Source organism: Staurois parvus, unplaced genomic scaffold (assembly GCF_062004578.1).
Source record: "Staurois parvus isolate SC_StPar_1 unplaced genomic scaffold, SC_StPar_1.0 ptg000073l, whole genome shotgun sequence".
Taxonomy (NCBI): Eukaryota; Metazoa; Chordata; class Amphibia; order Anura; family Ranidae; genus Staurois; species Staurois parvus.
In genome coordinates, this window is record NW_028317869.1 from 1,136,060 (window position 1) to 1,142,059 (window position 6,000).

General features: G+C 54.1%; 1 pseudogene; it reads right to left on the reverse strand.

Annotated features, from left to right (window-relative positions):
- The window catches only part of LOC149469362 (NACHT, LRR and PYD domains-containing protein 3-like), a 58,715-nt pseudogene extending 53,417 nt beyond the window's left edge, over positions 1–5,298 (reverse strand).
- Positions 5,299–6,000: the final 702 nt, after the last annotated feature.

Sequence of the window (6,000 nt, forward strand, 5' to 3'; positions counted from 1 at the left end):
TGTAGCACACATGGGCAGTGCTGTCCCGGTCTTGGTGTAGCACACACACGGGCAGTATTGTCCCGGTCTTGGTGTAGCGCACACACGGGCAGTGTTTTCCCGGTCTTGGTGTAGCACACACACGGGCAGTATTGTCCCGGTCTTGGTGTAGCACAAACACGGGCAGTATTGTCCCGGTCTTGGTGTAGCACACACAAGGGCAGTGTTGTCTCGGTCTTGGTGTAGCACACACATGGGCAGTGTTGTCCCGGTCTTGGTGTAGCACACACGGGCAGTGTTGTCCCGGTCTTGGTGTAGCACACACACGGGCAGTGTTGTCCCGGTCTAGGTGTAGCACACACACGGGCAGTGTTGTCCCGGTCTAGGTGTAGCACACACACGGGCAGTGTTGTCCCGGTCTTGGTGTAGCGCACACATGGGCAGTGTTGTCCCGGTCTAGGTGTAGCACACACACGGGCAGTGCTGTCCCAGTCTTGGTGTAGCGCATACACGGGCAGTGCTGTCAAAGTCTTGGTGTAGCACACACATGGGCAGTGTTGTCCCGGTCTAGGTGTAGCACACACACACAGGGGCAGTGTTGTCCCGGTCTTGGTGTAGCACACACACGGGCAGTGCTGTCCCAGTCTTGGTGTAGCGCATACACGGGCAGTGCTGTCAAAGTCTTGGTGTAGCGCACACACGGGCAGTGCTGTCCCAGTCTTGGTGTAGCACACACACGGGCAGTATTGTCCCGGTCTTGGTGTAGCGCACACACGGGCAGTGTTGTCCCGGTCTTGGTGTAGCACACACACGGGCAGTATTGTCCCGGTCTTGGTGTAGCGCACACACGGGCAGTGTTGTCCCGGTCTTGGTGTAGCACACACACACGGGCAGTGTTGTCCCGGTCTTGGTGTAGCGCACACACGGGCAGTGTTGTCCCGGTCTTTGTGTAGCGCACACGGGCAGTATTGTCCCGGTCTTGGTGTAGCACACACACGGGCAGTGTTGTCCCGGTCTTGGTGTAGAACACACACACGGGCAGTGTTGTCCCGGTCTTGGTGTAGCACACACACGGGCAGTATTGTCCCGGTCTTGGTGTAGCGCACACACGGGCAGTGTTGTCCCGGTCTTGGTGTAGCACACACACGGGCAGTGCTGTCCCAGTCTTGGTGTAGCGCACACACGGGCAGTGCTGTCCCAGTCTTGGTGTAGCGCACACACGGGCAGTGTTATCCTGGTCTTGGTGTAGCACACACACACGGGCAGTGCTGTCCCGGTCTTCGTGTAGCGCACACACGGACAGTGCTTTCCCGGTCTTGGTGTAGCGCACACACGGGCAGTGTTGTCCCGGTCTTGGTGTAGCACACACACGGGTAGTGTTATCCCGGTCTTGGTGTAGCACATACACATGGGCAGTGTTGTCCCGGTCTTGGTGTAGCACACACATGGGCAGTGCTGTCCCGGTGTTGGCGTAGCACACACACGGATAGTGTTGTCCCGGTCTTGGTGTAGCACACACACATGGGCAGTGTTGTCCCGGTATTGGTGTAGCACACACACGGGCAGTGCTGTCCCGGTCTTTGTGTAGCACACACATGGGCAGTGTTGTCCCAGTCTTGGTGTAGCACACACACGGGCAGTGCTGTCCCAGTCTTGGTGTAGCACACATGGGCAGTGTTGTCCCGGTCTTGGTGTAGCACACATGGGCAGTGTTGTCCCGGTCTTGGTGTAGCACACACACGGGCAGTGCTGTCCCAGTCTTGGTGTAGCGCACACACGGGCAGTGTTGTCCCAGTGTTGGTGTAGCACACACACGGGCAGTGTTGTCTCGGTCTTGGTGTAGCGCACACACGGGCAGTGTTGTCCCTGTGTTGGTGTTGCGCACACATGGGCAGTGTTGTCCCGGTCTTGGTGTAGCACACACACACGGGCAGTGTTGTCCCAGTGTTGGTGTAGCACACACACGGGCAGTGTTGTCTCGGTCTTGGTGTAGCGCACACACGGGCAGTGTTGTCCCGGTCTTGGTGTTATGCACACATGGGCAGTGTTGTCCCGGTCTTGGTTTAGCACACACACACGGGCAATGTTGTCCCAGTCTTGGTGTAGCACACACACACGGGCAGTGTTGTCTCGGTCTTGGTGTAGCACACACACACGGGCAGTGTTGTCCCAGTCTTGGTGTTATGCACACATGGGCAGTGTTGTCCCGGTCTTGGTGTAGCACACACGGGCAGTGCTGTCCCAGTCTTGGTGTAGCGCACACATGGGCAGTGCTGTCCCAGTCTTGGTGTAGCGCACACACGGGCAGTGTTGTCCCAGTCTTGGTGTAGCGCACACACGGGCAGTGTTGTCCCAGTCTTGGTGTAGCGCACACACAGGCAGTGCTGTCCCAGTCTTGGTGTAGCGCACACATGGGCAGTGCTGTCCCAGTCTTGGTGTAGCACACACGGGCAGTGCTGTCCCAGTCTTGGTGTAGCGCACACACGGGCAGTGTTGTCCCAGTGTTGGTGTAGCACACACACGGGCAGTGTTGTCTCGGTCTTGGTGTAGCGCACACACGGGCAGTGTTGTCCCAGTCTTGATGTAGCACACACACATGGGCAGTGTTGTCCCTGTGTTGGTGTTGCGCACACATGGGCAGTGTTGTTCCGGTGTTGGTGTAGCACACACACAGGGACAGTGTTGTCCCGGTCTTGGTGTAGCACACACGGGCAGTGTTGTCCCAGTCTTGGGGTAGCACACACACACGGGCAGTGTTGTCTCGGTCTTGGTGTAGCACACACACACGGGCAGTGTTGTCTCGGTCTTGGTGTAGCACACACACATGGGCAGTGTTGTCCCGGTCTTGGTGTAGCACACACGGGCAGTGCTGTCCCAGTCTTGGTGTAGCGCACACACGGGCAGTGTTGTCCCAGTCTTGGTGTAGCGCACACATGGGCAGTGCTGTCCCAGTCTTGGTGTAGCACACACGGGCAGTGCTGTCCCAGTCTTGGTGTAGCACACACACGGGCAGTGTTGTCCCAGTCTTGGTGTAGCGCACACGGGCAGTGTTGTCCCAGTCTTGGTGTAGCACACACGGGCAGTGTTGTCCCAGTCTTGGTGTAGCGCACACGGGCAGTGCTGTCCCAGTCTTGGTGTAGCGCACACACGGGCAGTGTTGTCCCGGTCTTGGTGTAGCACACAGGCAGTGGACATGTACAAACACAAACAGGTGAACAGCCCCCCCTCCCCTGTCCCTCCTGAGCACTCCTTTATGTTCCCCTCAGCCCCCTTCACCCCGGCTATAATTCTTCCAGCATGGCAGCAGACCAAGCATGTGGGTTAGGGAGAGGGGAGGTGGAGAATGCACAAGGAATGAAGCAGCACACAAAGGTTTGAGATTCCTCTTCCAGACACTCAGTGTGTGATGGGGACAGCGCTGGTGCTGGCCCCTCCATGCTGTGAAGGCTCAGGTGACCCAGAGTAGTGAGCTCCTGGGAGGTGAATGAGAGGTGACTCCAGCTCAGGTCTGCGGGATGCAGGGAATTAGGCCCCCTAATGACCCCGGCCAGTCGGCCCCTGGTTAAGAAAATTAGGCGGCTGCAAAGCCCCCAGGAGTGCGAGGTCTTAGGCAACTGCCTCATTTGGCTAATTAGAGAGCTGCCTCTGATAATATTAATATTATGTGAATGTGGGGGAGGGGACATTAGAGTGTAAGCTCCTCTGTACAGAGACTGATGGGACTGTGGGGGAGGGGACATTAGAGTGTAAGCTCCTCTGGTACAGAGACTGATGTGACTGTGGGGGAGGGGACATTAGAGTGTAAGCTCCTCTGTACAGAGACTGATGTGACTCTAGGGGAGGGGACATTAGAGTATAAGCTCCTTTGGTGCAGAGACTGATGGGACTGTAGGGGAGGGGACATTAGAGTGTAAGCTCCTCTGGCTCAGTGTTCTCTGTACAGCGCTCTGGTATATGTATATATAACTGTATACGTGCAGCAAAGAACAGTATTACCTGAAGAATGTTTGTGGTTTTCAGTCTCCTTATCTCTAGAAGTATCTCTGTAGATGACGATTTGTGGTGGGGAAGCTCTCGTGGTCACACTTTTCACTCTCGGGGTGTGTAGTGAACAGAATATAGGAGGAAATAGTCCTTTGGGATAAATGTTTGATTGGTGAAGGGGGGAGGGGCTCACTTTACAGGTAAACATTGCTGACAATGGAAAGGGCTTGGCAGGTTGTTGTGGAATTTCCAGATCAGGAGATGTAAGTTGGTTCCTGCAGCATAGAGCCTCGTGCATAGTGAGGGGGGCTCCAGGCATCTTTTGGGGGGTGCTATGCTGGTGCTTGGAGAATACATGGAAAGGCTTAGTCAGAAATGAACAAAGCAATGTTATGTAGAAACCATTCACAGTGCAATGAGAAGACGGTCCCTCTTGAATATTGTTAGGTGAGTGCCGAGGGCAGTTGTCTAAAGCATCCCTAATATTGATGGGATGAAGAGCAACGCCTTGAAGGAACTGAAAAGAGAAATGTGGTGCCCTATGCATGCTGCTGCCCACTGCTTTGTAAGGTATTAGCAAGAAAACATTTGGCTGGCATAGCACGCTTCCTATACATGCTTGTGGACATGACTGAAAAAGTGGCCATAGTCAGTAAACTGCGTGTTGCTTCCCTTCTGGTGTATTGCTATGGTAGAGGCGGAATAGGACCTTGGGGTACACTGAAGAGATTGTCCTTGGGGCACACTGAAGAGATTTTCCTTGGGGTACACTGAAGAGATTGTCCTTGGGGTACACTGAAGAGATTGTCCTTGGGGTACACTGAAGAGATTGTCTCTGGGGTACACTGAAGAGATTGTTCCTGGGGTACACTGAAGAGATTGTCCTTGGGGTACACTGAAGAGATTGTCCTTGGGGTATACTGAAGAGATTGTCATTGGGGTACACTGAAGAGATTGTCCTTGGGGTACACTGAACAGATTGTCCTTGGGGTACACTTAAGAGATTGTCCTTGGGGTACACTGAAGAGATTGTCCTTGGGGTACACTGAAGAGATTGTCCTTGGGGTACACTGAATAGATTGTGGGAGTAAAATAAGCCCCATTGTTGGTGTCAGTGGTAGCATTACTAAATTACCCCAGCAAATGTCAGGGCCACAATAACCACATCAGTTTGCCGGGGCCAACAAGAGCAACCTCCAGCATTGTGCCAGAGCCAACAAGAGCAACCCCCAGCATTGTGCCAGAGCCCGCAAGAGCAACCACCAGCATTGTGCCAGAGCCAACAAGAGCAACCACCAGCATTGTGCCAGGGCCAACAAGAGCAACCCCCAGCATTATGCCAGAGCCCACAAGAGCAACCACCAGCATTGTGCCAGAGCCAACAAGAGCAACCCCAGCATTGTGCCAAAGCCCACAAGAGAAACCACCAGCATTGTGCCAGGGCCAACAAGAGCAACCCCCAGCATTATGCCAGAGCCCACAAGAGCAACCCCCAGCATTGTGCCAGACCCCGCAAGAGCAACCCATAGCATTGTGCCAGAGCCCACAAGAGCAACCCCCAGCATTGTGCCAGGGCCAACAAGAGCAATCACCAGCATTGTGCCAGGACCAATAAGAACAACCCCAATAATTGTGCCAGGGCCCACAAGAGCAATCACCAGCATTGTACCAGGACCAATAAGAACAACCCTGTCTCCTGGAATCTCCTCCATGCTCTTGAGACTGTGCTGGGAGACACAGCAAACCTTCTGGCAATGGCACATATTGATGTGTCATCCTGGAGGAGCTGGACTGCCTGTACAACCTCTGTAGGGTCCAGGTATGGCCTCATGCTACCTGTAGTGACACTGACCCTAGACAAATACAAAACTAGTGAAGAACAGTCAGAAAAGATGAGGAGGGAAAAAATGTCAGTGACCTCCACCTGTAAAACCATTCCTGTTTCTAGTGCACCTATTGTTAGTTTCATTAACACCAAAGCAGCTGAAACTGAGTGTATGTGTGTGTGTGCGTGTGTGTGTGTATTCCTATTTCATA